Here is a 17,480-nt window from a genome sequence, read left to right as displayed (position 1 = left end):
CAGCAGTGCACCTTGACATGTGCTTGACAAAAAATATCTTTCCCTGAGAGAAGAACTCTTCACTTGTTGACCTTTGATAGGAATGTTGGTAGAGCAGCAGAGAGTTCTTGAGATTGCAACAATCCTTAGGTTGCTGACTCAGAAGAGTATAACTTTTTCTGCAGTTGTGCCAAGTTTTTGACTTATGCCTAGTGTTTCCCCAAAAGCAAGTCATTCCCTGAGCGGGAATCAAACCCAGGCCGCGGTGGTAAAAGAAATGCATCCTAACCACTAGACCAACAGGGAGAGAATAAGACATTTCGCAGTGAGAGGGCTAAACAGCGATTTTATTCTTCGGCTCACTTTTTGTCTATTCCCAAATGCAACTACTTGCAATCTAAGGGGATGTAGCTCAGAGGAATAGAGCATTAGTTGAACGTACGAAGACCTGGGGGCAATCGTCAGCAGCTCCAAGAAACCATCAAACTCAGCAGATTAATTTCTTAAAGGGAACATATGCTTCTGCCGAACCTCTGATCATCTCGGTAATGGCGTTTGATTACATTTGACACCCTTTGATAGCTCAGTTGGTAGAGCGGAGGACTGTAGGTGAAATTGCTGTAATCCTTAGGTCGCTGGTTCAAATCCTGCTCGAAGGATTGTACTTTTTCTTGTGGCTTACGCCAACTATTTGACAGCAGTGCACATTGACATGTGCTTGACAAAAAATATCTTTCCCTGAGAGAAGAACTCTTCACTTGTTGACCTTTGATAGGAATGTTGGTAGAGCAGCAGAGAGTTCTTGAGATTGCAACAATCCTTAGGTTGCTGACTCAGAAGAGTATAACTTTTTCTGCAGTTGTGCCAAGTTTTTGACTTATGCCTAGTGTTTCCCCAAAAGCAAGTCATTCCCTGAGCGGGAATCAAACCCAGGCCGCGGTGGTAAAAGAAATGAATCCTAACCACTAGACCAACAGGGAGAGAGAATAAGACATTTCGCAGTGAGAGGGCTAAACAGCGATTTTATTCCTCGGCTCACTTTTTGTCTATTCCCAAATGCAACTACTTGCAATCTAAGGGGATGTAGCTCAGAGGAATAGAGCATTAGTTGAACGTACGAAGACCTGGGGGCAATCGTCAGCAGCTCCAAGAAACCATCAAACTCAGCAGATTAATTTCTTAAAGGGAACATATGCTTCTGCCGAACCTCTGATCATCTCGGTAATGGCGTTTGATTACATTTGACACCCTTCGATAGCTCAGTTGGTAGAGCGGAGGACTGTAGGTGAAATTGCTGTAATCCTTAGGTCGCTGGTTCAAATCCTGCTCGAAGGATTGTACTTTTTCTTGTGGCTTACGCCAACTTTTTGACAGCAGTGCACCTTGACATGTGCTTGACAAAAAATATCTTTCCCTGAGAGAAGAACTCTTCACTTGTTGACCTTTGATAGGAATGTTGGTAGAGCAGCAGAGAGTTCTCGAGATTGCAACAATCCTTAGGTTGCTGACTCAGAAGAGTATAACTTTTTCTGCAGTTGTGCCAAGTTTTTGACTTATGCCTAGTGTTTCCCCAAAAGCAAGTCATTCCCTGAGCGGGAATCAAACCCAGGCCGCGGTGGTAAAAGAAATGAATCCTAACCACTAGACCAACAGGGAGAGAGAATAAGACATTTCGCAGTGAGAGGGCTAAACAGCGATTTTATTCCTCGGCTCACTTTTTGTCTATTCCCAAATGCAACTACTTGCAATCTAAGGGGATGTAGCTCAGAGGAATAGAGCATTAGTTGAACGTACGAAGACCTGGGGGCAATCGTCAGCAGCTCCAAGAAACCATCAAACTCAGCAGATTAATTTCTTAAAGGGAACATATGCTTCTGCCGAACCTCTGATCATCTCGGTAATGGCGTTTGATTACATTTGACACCCTTTGATAGCTCAGTTGGTAGAGCGGAGGACTGTAGGTGAAATTGCTGTAATCCTTAGGTCGCTGGTTCAAATCCTGCTCGAAGGATTGTACTTTTTCTTGTGGCTTACGCCAACTTTTTGACAGCAGTGCACATTGACATGTGCTTGACAAAAAATATCTTTCCCTGAGAGAAGAACTCTTCACTTGTTGACCTTTGATAGGAATGTTGGTAGAGCAGCAGAGAGTTCTTGAGATTGCAACAATCCTTAGGTTGCTGACTCAGAAGAGTATAACTTTTTCTGCAGTTGTGCCAAGTTTTTGACTTATGCCTAGTGTTTCCCCAAAAGCAAGTCATTCCCTGAGCGGGAATCAAACCCAGGCCGCGGTGGTAAAAGAAATGAATCCTAACCACTAGACCAACAGGGAGAGAGAATAAGACATTTCGCAGTGAGAGGGCTAAACAGCGATTTTATTCCTCGGCTCACTTTTTGTCTATTCCCAAATGCAACTACTTGCAATCTAAGGGGATGTAGCTCAGAGGAATAGAGCATTAGTTGAACGTACGAAGACCTGGGGGCAATCGTCAGCAGCTCCAAGAAACCATCAAACTCAGCAGATTAATTTCTTAAAGGGAACATATGCTTCTGCCGAACCTCTGATCATCTCGGTAATGGCGTTTGATTACATTTGACACCCTTCGATAGCTCAGTTGGTAGAGCGGAGGACTGTAGGTGAAATTGCTGTAATCCTTAGGTCGCTGGTTCAAATCCTGCTCGAAGGATTGTACTTTTTCTTGTGGCTTACGCCAACTTTTTGACAGCAGTGCACCTTGACATGTGCTTGACAAAAAATATCTTTCCCTGAGAGAAGAACTCTTCACTTGTTGACCTTTGATAGGAATGTTGGTAGAGCAGCAGAGAGTTCTTGAGATTGCAACAATCCTTAGGTTGCTGACTCAGAAGAGTATAACTTTTTCTGCAGTTGTGCCAAGTTTTTGACTTATGCCTAGTGTTTCCCCAAAAGCAAGTCATTCCCTGAGCGGGAATCAAACCCAGGCCGCGGTGGTAAAAGAAATGAATCCTAACCACTAGACCAACAGGGAGAGAGAATAAGACATTTCGCAGTGAGAGGGCTAAACAGCGATTTTATTCCTCGGCTCACTTTTTGTCTATTCCCAAATGCAACTACTTGCAATCTAAGGGGATGTAGCTCAGAGGAATAGAGCATTAGTTGAACGTACGAAGACCTGGGGGCAATCGTCAGCAGCTCCAAGAAACCATCAAACTCAGCAGATTAATTTCTTAAAGGGAACATATGCTTCTGCCGAACCTCTGATCATCTCGGTAATGGCGTTTGATTACATTTGACACCCTTCGATAGCTCAGTTGGTAGAGCGGAGGACTGTAGGTGAAATTGCTGTAATCCTTAGGTCGCTGGTTCAAATCCGGCTCGAAGGATTGTACTTTTTCTTGTGGCTTACGCCAACTTTTTGACAGCAGTGCACCTTGACATGTGCTTGACAAAAAATATCTTTCCCTGAGAGAAGAACTCTTCACTTGTTGACCTTTGATAGGAATGTTGGTAGAGCAGCAGAGAGTTCTTGAGATTGCAACAATCCTTAGGTTGCTGACTCAGAAGAGTATAACTTTTTCTGCAGTTGTGCCAAGTTTTTGACTTATGCCTAGTGTTTCCCCAAAAGCAAGTCATTCCCTGAGCGGGAATCAAACCCAGGCCGCGGTGGTAAAAGAAATGAATCCTAACCACTAGACCAACAGGGAGAGAGAATAAGACATTTCGCAGTGAGAGGGCTAAACAGCGATTTTATTCCTCGGCTCACTTTTTGTCTATTCCCAAATGCAACTACTTGCAATCTAAGGGGATGTAGCTCAGAGGAATAGAGCATTAGTTGAACGTACGAAGACCTGGGGGCAATCGTCAGCAGCTCCAAGAAACCATCAAACTCAGCAGATTAATTTCTTAAAGGGAACATATGCTTCTGCCGAACCTCTGATCATCTCGGTAATGGCGTTTGATTACATTTGACACCCTTCGATAGCTCAGTTGGTAGAGCGGAGGACTGTAGGTGAAATTGCTGTAATCCTTAGGTCGCTGGTTCAAATCCTGCTCGAAGGATTGTACTTTTTCTTGTGGCTTACGCCAACTTTTTGACAGCAGTGCACCTTGACATGTGCTTGACAAAAAATATCTTTCCCTGAGAGAAGAACTCTTCACTTGTTGACCTTTGATAGGAATGTTGGTAGAGCAGCAGAGAGTTCTTGAGATTGCAACAATCCTTAGGTTGCTGACTCAGAAGAGTATAACTTTTTCTGCAGTTGTGCCAAGTTTTTGACTTATGCCTAGTGTTTCCCCAAAAGCAAGTCATTCCCTGAGCGGGAATCAAACCCAGGCCGCGGTGGTAAAAGAAATGAATCCTAACCACTAGACCAACAGGGAGAGAGAATAAGACATTTCGCAGTGAGAGGGCTAAACAGCGATTTTATTCCTCGGCTCACTTTTTGTCTATTCCCAAATGCAACTACTTGCAATCTAAGGGGATGTAGCTCAGAGGAATAGAGCATTAGTTGAACGTACGAAGACCTGGGGGCAATCGTCAGCAGCTCCAAGAAACCATCAAACTCAGCAGATTAATTTCTTAAAGGGAACATATGCTTCTGCCGAACCTCTGATCATCTCGGTAATGGCGTTTGATTACGTTTGACACCCTTCGTTAGCTCAGTTGGTAGAGCGGAGGACTGTAGGTGAATTTGCTGTAATCCTTAGGTCGCTGGTTCAAATCCGGCTCGAAGGATTGTACTTTTTCTTGTGGCTTACGCCAACTTTTTGACAGCAGTGCACCTTGACATGTGCTTGACAAAAAATATCTTTCCCTGAGAGAAGAACTCTTCACTTGTTGACCTTTGATAGGAATGTTGGTAGAGCAGCAGAGAGTTCTTGAGATTGCAACAATCCTTAGGTTGCTGACTCAGAAGAGTATAACTTTTTCTGCAGTTGTGCCAAGTTTTTGACTTATGCCTAGTGTTTCCCCAAAAGCAAGTCATTCCCTGAGCGGGAATCAAACCCAGGCCGCGGTGGTAAAAGAAATGAATCCTAACCACTAGACCAACAGGGAGAGAGAATAAGACATTTCGCAGTGAGAGGGCTAAACAGCGATTTTATTCCTCGGCTCACTTTTTGTCTATTCCCAAATGCAACTACTTGCAATCTAAGGGGATGTAGCTCAGAGGAATAGAGCATTAGTTGAACGTACGAAGACCTGGGGGCAATCGTCAGCAGCTCCAAGAAACCATCAAACTCAGCAGATTAATTTCTTAAAGGGAACATATGCTTCTGCCGAACCTCTGATCATCTCGGTAATGGCGTTTGATTACATTTGACACCCTTCGATAGCTCAGTTGGTAGAGCGGAGGACTGTAGGTGAAATTGCTGTAATCCTTAGGTCGCTGGTTCAAATCCGGCTCGAAGGATTGTACTTTTTCTTGTGGCTTACGCCAACTTTTTGACAGCAGTGCACCTTGACATGTGCTTGACAAAAAATATCTTTCCCTGAGAGAAGAACTCTTCACTTGTTGACCTTTGATAGGAATGTTGGTAGAGCAGCAGAGAGTTCTTGAGATTGCAACAATCCTTAGGTTGCTGACTCAGAAGAGTATAACTTTTTCTGCAGTTGTGCCAAGTTTTTGACTTATGCCTAGTGTTTCCCAAAAGCAAGTCATTCCCTGAGCGGGAATCAAACCCAGGCCGCGGTGGTAAAAGAAATGAATCCTAACCACTAGACCAACAGGGAGAGAGAATAAGACATTTCGCAGTGAGAGGGCTAAACAGCGATTTTATTCCTCGGCTCACTTTTTGTCTATTCCCAAATGCAACTACTTGCAATCTAAGGGGATGTAGCTCAGAGGAATAGAGCATTAGTTGAACGTACGAAGACCTGGGGGCAATCGTCAGCAGCTCCAAGAAACCATCAAACTCAGCAGATTAATTTCTTAAAGGGAACATATGCTTCTGCCGAACCTCTGATCATCTAGGTAATGGCGTTTGATTACATTTGACACCCTTCGATAGCTCAGTTGGTAGAGCGGAGGACTGTAGGTGAAATTGCTGTAATCCTTAGGTCGCTGGTTCAAATCCGGCTCGAAGGATTGTACTTTTTCTTGTGGCTTACGCCAACTTTTTGACAGCAGTGCACCTTGACATGTGCTTGACAAAAAATATCTTTCCCTGAGAGAAGAACTCTTCACTTGTTGACCTTTGATAGGAATGTTGGTAGAGCAGCAGAGAGTTCTCGAGATTGCAACAATCCTTAGGTTGCTGACTCAGAAGAGTATAACTTTTTCTGCAGTTGTGCCAAGTTTTTGACTTATGCCTAGTGTTTCCCCAAAAGCAAGTCATTCCCTGAGCGGGAATCAAACCCAGGCCGCGGTGGTAAAAGAAATGAATCCTAACCACTAGACCAACAGGGAGAGAGAATAAGACATTTCGCAGTGAGAGGGCTAAACAGCGATTTTATTCCTCGGCTCACTTTTTGTCTATTCCCAAATGCAACTACTTGCAATCTAAGGGGATGTAGCTCAGAGGAATAGAGCATTAGTTGAACGTACGAAGACCTGGGGGCAATCGTCAGCAGCTCCAAGAAACCATCAAACTCAGCAGATTAATTTCTTAAAGGAACATATGCTTCTGCCGAACCTCTGATCATCTCGGTAATGGCGTTTGATTACATTTGACACCCTTCGATAGCTCAGTTGGTAGAGCGGAGGACTGTAGGTGAAAATGCTGTAATCCTTAGGTCGCTGGTTCAAATCCGGCTCGAAGGATTGTACTTTTTCTTGTGGCTTACGCCAACTTTTTGACAGCAGTGCACCTTGACATGTGCTTGACAAAAAATATCTTTCCCTGAGAGAAGAACTCTTCACTTGTTGACCTTTGATAGGAATGTTGGTAGAGCAGCAGAGAGTTCTCGAGATTGCAACAATCCTTAGGTTGCTGACTCAGAAGAGTATAACTTTTTCTGCAGTTGTGCCAAGTTTTTGACTTATGCCTAGTGTTTCCCCAAAAGCAAGTCATTCCCTGAGCGGGAATCAAACCCAGGCCGCGGTGGTAAAAGAAAAGAATCCTAACCACTAGACCAACAGTGAGAGAGAATCAGACATTTTGCAGTGAGAAGGCTAAACAGCGATTTTATTCCTCGGCTCACTTTTTGTCTATTCCCAAATGCAACTACTTGCAATCTAAGGGGATGTAGCTCAGAGGAATAGAGCATTAGTTGAACGTACGAAGACCTGGGGGCAATCGTCAGCAGCTCCAAGAAAATATCAAACTCAGCAGATTAATTTCTTAAAGTGAACATATGCTTCTGCCGAACCTCTGACCATCTAGGTAATGGCGTTTGACTACATTTGACACCCTTCGATAGCTCAGTTGGTAGAGCGGAGGACTGTAGGTGAAAATGCTGTAATCCTTAGGTCGCTGGTTCAAATCCGGCTCGAAGGATTGTACTTTTTCTTGTGGCTTACGCCAACTTTTTGACAGCAGTGCACCTTGACATGTGCTTGACAAAAATATCTTTCCCTGAGAGAAGAACTCTTCACTTGTTGACCTTTGATAGGAATGTTGGTAGAGCAGCAGAGAGTTCTCGAGATTGCAACAATCCTTAGGTTGCTGACTCAGAAGAGTATAACTTTTTCTGCAGTTGTGCCAAGTTTTTGACTTATGCCTAGTGTTTCCCCAAAAGCAAGTCATTCCCTGAGCGGGAATCAAACCCAGGCCGCGGTGGTAAAAGAAATGAATCCTAACCACTAGACCAACAGGGAGAGAGAATAAGACATTTCGCAGTGAGAGGGCTAAACAGCGATTTTATTCCTCGGCTCACTTTTTGTCTATTCCCAAATGCAACTACTTGCAATCTAAGGGGATGTAGCTCAGAGGAATAGAGCATTAGTTGAACGTACGAAGACCTGGGGGCAATCGTCAGCAGCTCCAAGAAACCATCAAACTCAGCAGATTAATTTCTTAAAGTGAACATATGCTTCTGCCGAACCTCTGACCATCTAGGTAATGGCGTTTGACTACATTTGACACCCTTCGATAGCTCAGTTGGTAGAGCGGAGGACTGTAGGTGAAAATGCTGTAATCCTTAGGTCGCTGGTTCAAATCCGGCTCGAAGGATTGTACTTTTTCTTGTGGCTTACGCCAACTTTTTGACAGCAGTGCACCTTGACATGTGCTTGACAAAAAATATCTTTCCCTGAGAGAAGAACTCTTCACTTGTTGACCTTTGATAGGAATGTTGGTAGAGCAGCAGAGAGTTCTCGAGATTGCAACAATTCTTAGGTTGCTGACTCAGAAGAGTATAACTTTTTCTGCAGTTGTGCCAAGTTTTTGACTTATGCCTAGTGTTTCCCAAAACCAAGTCATTCCCTGAGCGGGAATCAAACCCAGGCCGCGGTGGTAAAAGAAATGAATCCTAACCACTAGACCAACAGGGAGAGAGAATAAGACATTTTGCATTGAGAGGGCTAAACAGCGATTTTATTCCTCGGCTCACTTTTTGTCTATTCCCAAATGCAACTACTTGCAATCTAAGGGGATGTAGCTCAGAGGAATAGAGCATTAGTTGAACGTACGAAGACCTGGAGGAAATCGTCAGCAGCTCCAAGAAACCATCAAACTCAGCAGATTAATTTCTTAAAGTGAACATATGCTTCTGCCGAACCTCTGACCATCTAGGTAATGGCGTTTGACTACATTTGACACCCTTCGATAGCTCAGTTGGTAGAGCGGAGGACTGTAGGTGAAAATGCTGTAATCCTTAGGTCGCTGGTTCAAATCCGGCTCGAAGGATTGTCCATTTTCTCGTGGCTTACGCCAACTTTTTGACAGCAGTGCACCTTGACATGTGCTTGACAAAAAATATCTTTCCCTGAGAGAAGAACTCTTCACTTGTTGACCTTTGATAGGAATGTTGGTAGAGCAGCAGAGAGTTCTCGAGATTGCAACAATTCTTAGGTTGCTGACTCAGAAGAGTATAACTTTTTCTGCAGTTGTGCCAAGTTTTTGACTTATGCCTAGTGTTTCCCCAAAAGCAAGTCATTCCCTGAGCGGGAATCAAACCCAGGCCGCGGTGGTAAAAGAAATGAATCCTAACCACTAGACCAACAGGGAGAGAGAATAAGACATTTTGCATTGAGAGGGCTAAACAGCGATTTTATTCCTCGGCTCACTTTTTGTCTATTCCCAAATGCAACTACTTGCAATCTAAGGGGATGTAGCTCAGAGGAATAGAGCATTAGTTGAACGTACGAAGACCTGGAGGAAATCGTCAGCAGCTCCAAGAAACCATCAAACTCAGCAGATTAATTTCTTAAAGTGAACATATGCTTCTGCCGAACCTCTGACCATCTAGGTAATGGCGTTTAACTACATTTGACTCCCTTCGATAGCTCAGTTGGTAGAGCGGAGGACTGTAGGTGAAAATGCTGTAATCCTTAGGTCGCTGGTTCAAATCCGGCTCGAAGGATTGTACTTTTTCTTGTGGCTTACGCCAACTTTTTGACAGCAGTGCACCTTGACATGTGCTTGACAAAAAATATCTTTCCCTGAGAGAAGAACTCTTCACTTGTTGACCTTTGATAGGAATGTTGGTAGAGCAGCAGAGAGTTCTCGAGATTGCAACAATCCTTAGGTTGCTGACTCAGAAGAGTATAACTTTTTCTGCAGTTGTGCCAAGTTTTTGACTTATGCCTAGTGTTTCCCCAAAAGCAAGTCATTCCCTGAGCGGGAATCAAACCCAGGCCGCGGTGGTAAAAGAAATGAATCCTAACCACTAGACCAACAGGGAGAGAGAATAAGACATTTTGCATTGAGAGGGCTAAACAGCGATTTTATTCCTCGGCTCACTTTTTGTCTATTCCCAAATGCAACTACTTGCAATCTAAGGGGATGTAGCTCAGAGGAATAGAGCATTAGTTGAACGTACGAAGACCTGGGGGCAATCGTCAGCAGCTCCAAGAAACCATCAAACTCAGCAGATTAATTTCTTAAAGTGAACATATGCTTCTGCCGAACCTCTGACCATCTAGGTAATGGCGTTTGACTACATTTGACACCCTTCGATAGCTCAGTTGGTAGAGCGGAGGACTGTAGGTGAAAATGCTGTAATCCTTAGGTCGCTGGTTCAAATCCGGCTCGAAGGATTGTACTTTTTCTTGTGGCTTACGCCAACTTTTTGACAGCAGTGCACCTTGACATGTGCTTGACAAAAAATATCTTTCCCTGAGAGAAGAACTCTTCACTTGTTGACCTTTGATAGGAATGTTGGTAGAGCAGCAGAGAGTTCTCGAGATTGCAACAATCCTTAGGTTGCTGACTCAGAAGAGTATAACTTTTTCTGCAGTTGTGCCAAGTTTTTGACTTATGCCTAGTGTTTCCCCAAAAGCAAGTCATTCCCTGAGCGGGAATCAAACCCAGGCCGCGGTGGTAAAAGAAATGAATCCTAACCACTAGACCAACAGGGAGAGAGAATAAGACATTTCGCAGTGAGAGGGCTAAACAGCGATTTTATTCCTCGGCTCACTTTTTTTCTATTCCCAAATGCAACTACTTGCAATCTAAGGGGATGTAGCTCAGAGGAATAGAGCATTAGTTGAACGTACGAAGACCTGGGGGCAATCCTCAGCAGCTCCAAGAAACCATCAAACTCAGCAGATTAATTTCTTAAAGTGAACATATGCTTCTGCCGAACCTCTGACCATCTAGGTAATGGCGTTTAACTACATTTGACTCCCTTCGATAGCTCAGTTGGTAGAGCGGAGGACTGTAGGTGAAAATGCTGTAATCCTTAGGTCGCTGGTTCAAATCCGGCTCGAAGGATTGTCCTTTTTCTTGTGTCTTACGCCAACATTTTGACAGCAGTGCACCTTGACATGTGCTTGACAGAAAATATCTTTCCCTGAGAGAAGAACTCTTCACTTGTTGACCTTTGATAGGAATGTTGGTAGAGCAGCAGAGAGTTCTCGAGATTGCAACAATCCTTAGGTTGCTGACTCAGAAGAGTATAACTTTTTCTGCAGTTGTGCCAAGTTTTTGACTTATGCCTAGTGTTTCCCCAAAAGCAAGTCATTCCCTGCGCGGGAATCAAACCCAGGCCGCGGTGGTAAAAGAAATGAATCCTAACCACTAGACCAACAGGGAGAGAGAATAAGACATTTTGCATTGAGAGGGCTAAACAGCGATTTTATTCCTCGGCTCACTTTTTGTCTATTCCCAAATGCAACTACTTGCAATCTAAGGGGATGTAGCTCAGAGGAATAGAGCATTAGTTGAACGTACGAAGACCTGGGGGCAATCCTCAGCAGCTCCAAGAAACCATCAAACTCAGCAGATTAATTTCTTAAAGTGAACATATGCTTCTGCCGAACCTCTGACCATCTAGGTAATGGCGTTTGACTACATTTGACACCCTTGATAGCTCAGTTGGTAGAGCGGAGGACTAGGTAATGGCTGGTTCAAATCCGGCTCGAAGGATTGTAACTTACACTTTTTGAGTGCACCTTGACTTCTTGATAGCTCAGTTGGTAGAGCAGGAGGACTGATTACAATCCTTAGGTTGCTGACTCAGAAGTGTAAATGCTGTTTTTGAATCCTTAGGTCGCTGGTTCAAATCCTCGGCTCACTTTTTGTCTAGTTCGGAGGACTGTAATGCTGTAATCCTTAGATTGGTTCAAATCCGGCTCGAAGGATTGTACTTTTTCTTGTGGCTTACGCCAACTTTTTGACAGCAGTGCACCTTGACATGTGCTTGACAAAAAATATCTTTCCCTGAGAGAAGAACTCTTCACTTGTTGACCTTTGATAGGAATGTTGGTAGAGCAGCAGAGAGTTCTCGAGATTGCAACAATCCTTAGGTTGCTGACTCAGAAGAGTATAACTTTTTCTGCAGTTGTGCCAAGTTTTTGACTTATGCCTAGTGTTTCCCCAAAAGCAAGTCATTCCCTGAGCGGGAATCAAACCCAGGCCGCGGTGGTAAAAGAAATGAATCCTAACCACTAGACCAACAGGGAGAGAGAATAAGACATTTGCATTGAGAGGGCTAAACAGCGATTTTATTCCTCGGCTCACTTTTTGTCTATTCCCAAATGCAACTACTTGCAATCTAAGGGGATGTAGCTCAGAGGAATAGAGCATTAGTTGAACGTACGAAGACCTGGGGGCAATCGTCAGCAGCTCCAAGAAACCATCAAACTCAGCAGATTAATTTCTTAAAGTGAACATATGCTTCTGCCGAACCTCTGACCATCTAGGTAATGGCGTTTGACTACATTTGACACCCTTCGATAGCTCAGTTGGTAGAGCGGAGGACTGTAGGTGAAAATGCTGTAATCCTTAGGTCGCTGGTTCAAATCCGGCTCGAAGGATTGTACTTTTTCTTGTGGCTTACGCAACTTTTTGACAGCAGTGCACCTTGACATGTGCTTGACAAAAAATATCTTTCCCTGAGAGAAGAACTCTTCACTTGTTGACCTTTGATAGGAATGTTGGTAGAGCAGCAGAGAGTTCTCGAGATTGCAACAATCCTTAGGTTGCTGACTCAGAAGAGTATAACTTTTTCTGCAGTTGTGCCAAGTTTTTGACTTATGCCTAGTGTTTCCCCAAAAGCAAGTCATTCCCTGAGCGGGAATCAAACCCAGGCCGCGGTGGTAAAAGAAATGAATCCTAACCACTAGACCAACAGGGAGAGAGAATAAGACATTTTGCATTGAGAGGGCTAAACAGCGATTTTATTCCTCGGCTCACTTTTTGTCTATTCCCAAATGCAACTACTTGCAATCTAAGGGGATGTAGCTCAGAGGAATAGAGCATTAGTTGAACGTACGAAGACCTGGGGGCAATCCTCAGCAGCTCCAAGAAACCATCAAACTCAGCAGATTAATTTCTTAAAGTGAACATATGCTTCTGCCGAACCTCTGACCATCTAGGTAATGGCGTTTGACTACATTTGACACCCTTCGATAGCTCAGTTGGTAGAGCGGAGGACTGTAGGTGAAAATGCTGTAATCCTTAGGTCGCTGGTTCAAATCCGGCTCGAAGGATTGTACTTTTTCTTGTGGCTTACGCCAACTTTTTGACAGCAGTGCACCTTGACATGTGCTTGACAAAAAATATCTTTCCCTGAGAGAAGAACTCTTCACTTGTTGACCTTTGATAGGAATGTTGGTAGAGCAGCAGAGAGTTCTCGAGATTGCAACAATCCTTAGGTTGCTGACTCAGAAGAGTATAACTTTTTCTGCAGTTGTGCCAAGTTTTTGACTTATGCCTAGTGTTTCCCCAAAAGCAAGTCATTCCCTGAGCGGGAATCAAACCCAGGCCGCGGTGGTAAAAGAAATGAATCCTAACCACTAGACCAACAGGGAGAGAGAATAAGACATTTTGCATTGAGAGGGCTAAACAGCGATTTTATTCCTCGGCTCACTTTTTGTCTATTCCCAAATGCAACTACTTGCAATCTAAGGGGATGTAGCTCAGAGGAATAGAGCATTAGTTGAACGTACGAAGACCTGGGGGCAATCCTCAGCAGCTCCAAGAAACCATCAAACTCAGCAGATTAATTTCTTAAAGTGAACATATGCTTCTGCCGAACCTCTGACCATCTAGGTAATGGCGTTTGACTACATTTGACACCCTTCGATAGCTCAGTTGGTAGAGCGGAGGACTGTAGGTGAAAATGCTGTAATCCTTAGGTCGCTGGTTCAAATCCGGCTCGAAGGATTGTACTTTTTCTTGTGGCTTACGCCAACTTTTTGACAGCAGTGCACCTTGACATGTGCTTGACAAAAAATATCTTTCCCTGAGAGAAGAACTCTTCACTTGTTGACCTTTGATAGGAATGTTGGTAGAGCAGCAGAGAGTTCTCGAGATTGCAACAATCCTTAGGTTGCTGACTCAGAAGAGTATAACTTTTTCTGCAGTTGTGCCAAGTTTTTGACTTATGCCTAGTGTTTCCCCAAAAGCAAGTCATTCCCTGAGCGGGAATCAAACCCAGGCCGCGGTGGTAAAAGAAATGAATCCTAACCACTAGACCAACAGGGAGAGAGAATAAGACATTTTGCATTGAGAGGGCTAAACAGCGATTTTATTCCTCGGCTCACTTTTTGTCTATTCCCAAATGCAACTACTTGCAATCTAAGGGGATGTAGCTCAGAGGAATAGAGCATTAGTTGAACGTACGAAGACCTGGGGGCAATCGTCAGCAGCTCCAAGAAACCATCAAACTCAGCAGATTAATTTCTTAAAGTGAACATATGCTTCTGCCGAACCTCTGACCATCTAGGTAATGGCGTTTGACTACATTTGACACCCTTCGATAGCTCAGTTGGTAGAGCGGAGGACTGTAGGTGAAAATGCTGTAATCCTTAGGTCGCTGGTTCAAATCCGGCTCGAAGGATTGTACTTTTTCTTGTGGCTTACGCCAACTTTTTGACAGCAGTGCACCTTGACATGTGCTTGACAAAAAATATCTTTCCCTGAGAGAAGAACTCTTCACTTGTTGACCTTTGATAGGAATGTTGGTAGAGCAGCAGAGAGTTCTCGAGATTGCAACAATCCTTAGGTTGCTGACTCAGAAGAGTATAACTTTTTCTGCAGTTGTGCCAAGTTTTTGACTTATGCCTAGTGTTTCCCCAAAAGCAAGTCATTCCCTGAGCGGGAATCAAACCCAGGCCGCGGTGGTAAAAGAAATGAATCCTAACCACTAGACCAACAGGGAGAGAGAATAAGACATTTTGCATTGAGAGGGCTAAACAGCGATTTTATTCCTCGGCTCACTTTTTGTCTATTCCCAAATGCAACTACTTGCAATCTAAGGGGATGTAGCTCAGAGGAATAGAGCATTAGTTGAACGTACGAAGACCTGGGGGCAATCCTCAGCAGCTCCAAGAAACCATCAAACTCAGCAGATTAATTTCTTAAAGTGAACATATGCTTCTGCCGAACCTCTGACCATCTAGGTAATGGCGTTTGACTACATTTGACACCCTTCGATAGCTCAGTTGGTAGAGCGGAGGACTGTAGGTGAAAATGCTGTAATCCTTAGGTCGCTGGTTCAAATCCGGCTCGAAGGATTGTACTTTTTCTTGTGGCTTACGCCAACTTTTTGACAGCAGTGCACCTTGACATGTGCTTGACAAAAAATATCTTTCCCTGAGAGAAGAACTCTTCACTTGTTGACCTTTGATAGGAATGTTGGTAGAGCAGCAGAGAGTTCTCGAGATTGCAACAATCCTTAGGTTGCTGACTCAGAAGAGTATAACTTTTTCTGCAGTTGTGCCAAGTTTTTGACTTATGCCTAGTGTTTCCCCAAAAGCAAGTCATTCCCTGAGCGGGAATCAAACCCAGGCCGCGGTGGTAAAAGAAAAGAATCCTAACCACTAGACCAACAGTGAGAGAGAATCAGACATTTTGCAGTGAGAAGGCTAAACAGCGATTTTATTCCTCGGCTCACTTTTTGTCTATTCCCAAATGCAACTACTTGCAATCTAAGGGGATGTAGCTCAGAGGAATAGAGCATTAGTTGAACGTACGAAGACCTGGGGGCAATCCTCAGCAGCTCCAAGAAACCATCAAACTCAGCAGATTAATTTCTTAAAGTGAACATATGCTTCTGCCGAACCTCTGACCATCTAGGTAATGGCGTTTAACTACATTTGACTCCCTTCGATAGCTCAGTTGGTAGAGCGGAGGACTGTAGGTGAAAATGCTGTAATCCTTAGGTCGCTGGTTCAAATCCGGCTCAAAGGATTGTACTTTTTCTTGTGGCTTACGCCAACTTTTTGACAGCAGTGCACCTTGACATGTGCTTGACAGAAAATATCTTTCCCTGAGAGAAGAACTCTTCACTTGTTGACCTTTGATAGGAATGTTGGTAGAGCAGCAGAGAGTTCTCGAGATTGCAACAATCCTTAGGTTGCTGACTCAGAAGAGTATAACTTTTTCTGCAGTTGTGCCAAGTTTTTGACTTATGCCTAGTGTTTCCCCAAAAGCAAGTCATTCCCTGCGCGGGAATCAAACCCAGGCCGCGGTGGTAAAAGAAACGAATCCTAACCACTAGACCAACAGGGAGAGAGAATAAGACATTTTGCATTGAGAGGGCTAAACAGCGATTTTATTCCTCGGCTCACTTTTTGTCTATTCCCAAATGCAACTACTTGCAATCTAAGGGGATGTAGCTCAGAGGAATAGAGCATTAGTTGAACGTACGAAGACCTGGGGGCAATCCTCAGCAGCTCCAAGAAACCATCAAACTCAGCAGATTAATTTCTTAAAGTGAACATATGCTTCTGCCAAACCTCTGACCATCTAGGTAATGGCGTTTGACCAAGTTTGACACCCTTCGATAGCTCAGTTGGTAGAGCGGAGGACTGTAGGTGAAAATGCTGTAATCCTTAGGTCGCTGGTTCAAATCCGGCTCAAAGGATTGTACTTTTTCTTGTGGCTTACGCCAACTTTTTGACAGCAGTGCACCTTGACATGTGCTTGACAAAAAATATCTTTCCCTGAGCGAAGAACTCTTCACTTGTTGACCTTTGATAGGAATGTTGGTAGAGCAGCAGAGAGTTCTCGAGATTGCAACAATCCTTAGGTTGCTGACTCAGAAGAGTATAACTTTTTCTGCAGTTGTGCCAAGTTTTTGACTTATGCCTAGTGTTTCCCCAAAAGCAAGTCATTCCCTGCGCGGGAATCAAACCCAGGCCGCGGTGGTAAAAGAAATGAATCCTAACCACTAGACCAACAGGGAGAGAGAATAAGACATTTTGCATTGAGAGGGCTAAACAGCGATTTTATTCCTCGGCTCACTTTTTGTCTATTCCCAAATGCAACTACTTGCAATCTAAGGGGATGTAGCTCAGAGGAATAGAGCATTAGTTGAACGTACGAAGACCTGGAGGAAATCGTCAGCAGCTCCAAGAAACCATCAAACTCAGCAGATTAATTTCTTAAAGTGAACATATGCTTCTGCCGAACCTCTGACCATCTAGGTAATGGCGTTTGACCAAGTTTGACACCCTTCGATAGCTCAGTTGGTAGAGCGGAGGACTGTAGGTGAAAATGCTGTAATCCTTAGGTCGCTGGTTCAAATCCGGCTCGAAGGATTGTACTTTTTCTTGTGGCTTACGCCAACTTTTTGACAGCAGTGCACCTTGACATGTGCTTGACAAAAAATATCTTTCCCTGAGAGAAGAACTCTTCACTTGTTGACCTTTGATAGGAATGTTGGTAGAGCAGCAGAGAGTTCTCGAGATTGCAACAATCCTTAGGTTGCTGACTCAGAAGAGTATAACTTTTTCTGCAGTTGTGCCAAGTTTTTGACTTATGCCTAGTGTTTCCCCAAAAGCAAGTCATTCCCTGAGCGGGAATCAAACCCAGGCCGCGGTGGTAAAAGAAATGAATCCTAACCACTAGACCAACAGGGAGAGAGAATAAGACATTTTGCAGTGAGAGGGCTAAACAGCGATTTTATTCCTCGGCTCACTTTTTGTCTATTCCCAAATGCAACTACTTGCAATCTAAGGGGATGTAGCTC

General features: G+C 43.9%; 19 non-coding genes across 19 annotated transcripts; all 19 read left to right on the top strand.

Annotated features, from left to right (window-relative positions):
• Positions 1-1,227: 1,227 nt before the first annotated feature.
• trnay-gua (transfer RNA tyrosine (anticodon GUA)) lies at positions 1,228-1,314 on the top strand. Its single transcript is given in 2 exon segments — positions 1,228-1,264; positions 1,279-1,314. It is a non-coding gene; the product is annotated as a tRNA-Tyr (tRNA).
• Positions 1,315-2,579: 1,265 nt separating this feature from the next.
• trnay-gua (transfer RNA tyrosine (anticodon GUA)) lies at positions 2,580-2,666 on the top strand. Its single transcript is given in 2 exon segments — positions 2,580-2,616; positions 2,631-2,666. It is a non-coding gene; the product is annotated as a tRNA-Tyr (tRNA).
• A 589-nt stretch (positions 2,667-3,255) lies between these two features.
• On the top strand, positions 3,256-3,342 carry trnay-gua (transfer RNA tyrosine (anticodon GUA)). Its single transcript is given in 2 exon segments — positions 3,256-3,292; positions 3,307-3,342. It is a non-coding gene; the product is annotated as a tRNA-Tyr (tRNA).
• A 589-nt stretch (positions 3,343-3,931) lies between these two features.
• On the top strand, positions 3,932-4,018 carry trnay-gua (transfer RNA tyrosine (anticodon GUA)). Its single transcript is given in 2 exon segments — positions 3,932-3,968; positions 3,983-4,018. It is a non-coding gene; the product is annotated as a tRNA-Tyr (tRNA).
• A 1,265-nt stretch (positions 4,019-5,283) lies between these two features.
• trnay-gua (transfer RNA tyrosine (anticodon GUA)) lies at positions 5,284-5,370 on the top strand. Its single transcript is given in 2 exon segments — positions 5,284-5,320; positions 5,335-5,370. It is a non-coding gene; the product is annotated as a tRNA-Tyr (tRNA).
• Positions 5,371-5,958: 588 nt separating this feature from the next.
• On the top strand, positions 5,959-6,045 carry trnay-gua (transfer RNA tyrosine (anticodon GUA)). The gene is given in 2 exon segments: positions 5,959-5,995; positions 6,010-6,045. It is a non-coding gene; the product is annotated as a tRNA-Tyr (tRNA).
• A 588-nt stretch (positions 6,046-6,633) lies between these two features.
• On the top strand, positions 6,634-6,720 carry trnay-gua (transfer RNA tyrosine (anticodon GUA)). The gene is given in 2 exon segments: positions 6,634-6,670; positions 6,685-6,720. It is a non-coding gene; the product is annotated as a tRNA-Tyr (tRNA).
• Positions 6,721-7,309: 589 nt separating this feature from the next.
• Positions 7,310-7,396, top strand: trnay-gua (transfer RNA tyrosine (anticodon GUA)). Its single transcript is given in 2 exon segments — positions 7,310-7,346; positions 7,361-7,396. It is a non-coding gene; the product is annotated as a tRNA-Tyr (tRNA).
• Positions 7,397-7,984: 588 nt separating this feature from the next.
• On the top strand, positions 7,985-8,071 carry trnay-gua (transfer RNA tyrosine (anticodon GUA)). Its single transcript is given in 2 exon segments — positions 7,985-8,021; positions 8,036-8,071. It is a non-coding gene; the product is annotated as a tRNA-Tyr (tRNA).
• A 588-nt stretch (positions 8,072-8,659) lies between these two features.
• Positions 8,660-8,746, top strand: trnay-gua (transfer RNA tyrosine (anticodon GUA)). The gene is given in 2 exon segments: positions 8,660-8,696; positions 8,711-8,746. It is a non-coding gene; the product is annotated as a tRNA-Tyr (tRNA).
• Positions 8,747-9,335: 589 nt separating this feature from the next.
• On the top strand, positions 9,336-9,422 carry trnay-gua (transfer RNA tyrosine (anticodon GUA)). The gene is given in 2 exon segments: positions 9,336-9,372; positions 9,387-9,422. It is a non-coding gene; the product is annotated as a tRNA-Tyr (tRNA).
• Positions 9,423-10,011: 589 nt separating this feature from the next.
• Positions 10,012-10,098, top strand: trnay-gua (transfer RNA tyrosine (anticodon GUA)). Its single transcript is given in 2 exon segments — positions 10,012-10,048; positions 10,063-10,098. It is a non-coding gene; the product is annotated as a tRNA-Tyr (tRNA).
• A 589-nt stretch (positions 10,099-10,687) lies between these two features.
• Positions 10,688-10,774, top strand: trnay-gua (transfer RNA tyrosine (anticodon GUA)). Its single transcript is given in 2 exon segments — positions 10,688-10,724; positions 10,739-10,774. It is a non-coding gene; the product is annotated as a tRNA-Tyr (tRNA).
• Positions 10,775-12,231: 1,457 nt separating this feature from the next.
• On the top strand, positions 12,232-12,318 carry trnay-gua (transfer RNA tyrosine (anticodon GUA)). Its single transcript is given in 2 exon segments — positions 12,232-12,268; positions 12,283-12,318. It is a non-coding gene; the product is annotated as a tRNA-Tyr (tRNA).
• A 588-nt stretch (positions 12,319-12,906) lies between these two features.
• On the top strand, positions 12,907-12,993 carry trnay-gua (transfer RNA tyrosine (anticodon GUA)). The gene is given in 2 exon segments: positions 12,907-12,943; positions 12,958-12,993. It is a non-coding gene; the product is annotated as a tRNA-Tyr (tRNA).
• A 589-nt stretch (positions 12,994-13,582) lies between these two features.
• Positions 13,583-13,669, top strand: trnay-gua (transfer RNA tyrosine (anticodon GUA)). The gene is given in 2 exon segments: positions 13,583-13,619; positions 13,634-13,669. It is a non-coding gene; the product is annotated as a tRNA-Tyr (tRNA).
• Positions 13,670-14,258: 589 nt separating this feature from the next.
• trnay-gua (transfer RNA tyrosine (anticodon GUA)) lies at positions 14,259-14,345 on the top strand. The gene is given in 2 exon segments: positions 14,259-14,295; positions 14,310-14,345. It is a non-coding gene; the product is annotated as a tRNA-Tyr (tRNA).
• Positions 14,346-14,934: 589 nt separating this feature from the next.
• trnay-gua (transfer RNA tyrosine (anticodon GUA)) lies at positions 14,935-15,021 on the top strand. Its single transcript is given in 2 exon segments — positions 14,935-14,971; positions 14,986-15,021. It is a non-coding gene; the product is annotated as a tRNA-Tyr (tRNA).
• Positions 15,022-16,962: 1,941 nt separating this feature from the next.
• On the top strand, positions 16,963-17,049 carry trnay-gua (transfer RNA tyrosine (anticodon GUA)). Its single transcript is given in 2 exon segments — positions 16,963-16,999; positions 17,014-17,049. It is a non-coding gene; the product is annotated as a tRNA-Tyr (tRNA).
• The last annotated feature ends 431 nt before the right edge of the window (positions 17,050-17,480 follow it).

The sequence above is a fragment of the Oncorhynchus masou genome, chromosome 27 (genome assembly GCF_036934945.1).
Source record: "Oncorhynchus masou masou isolate Uvic2021 chromosome 27, UVic_Omas_1.1, whole genome shotgun sequence".
NCBI classification, from domain to species: domain Eukaryota; kingdom Metazoa; phylum Chordata; class Actinopteri; order Salmoniformes; family Salmonidae; genus Oncorhynchus; species Oncorhynchus masou.
The sequence above is the reverse complement of the archived record's forward strand: the minus strand, read 5'-3'. Positions and strand labels throughout refer to the sequence as shown.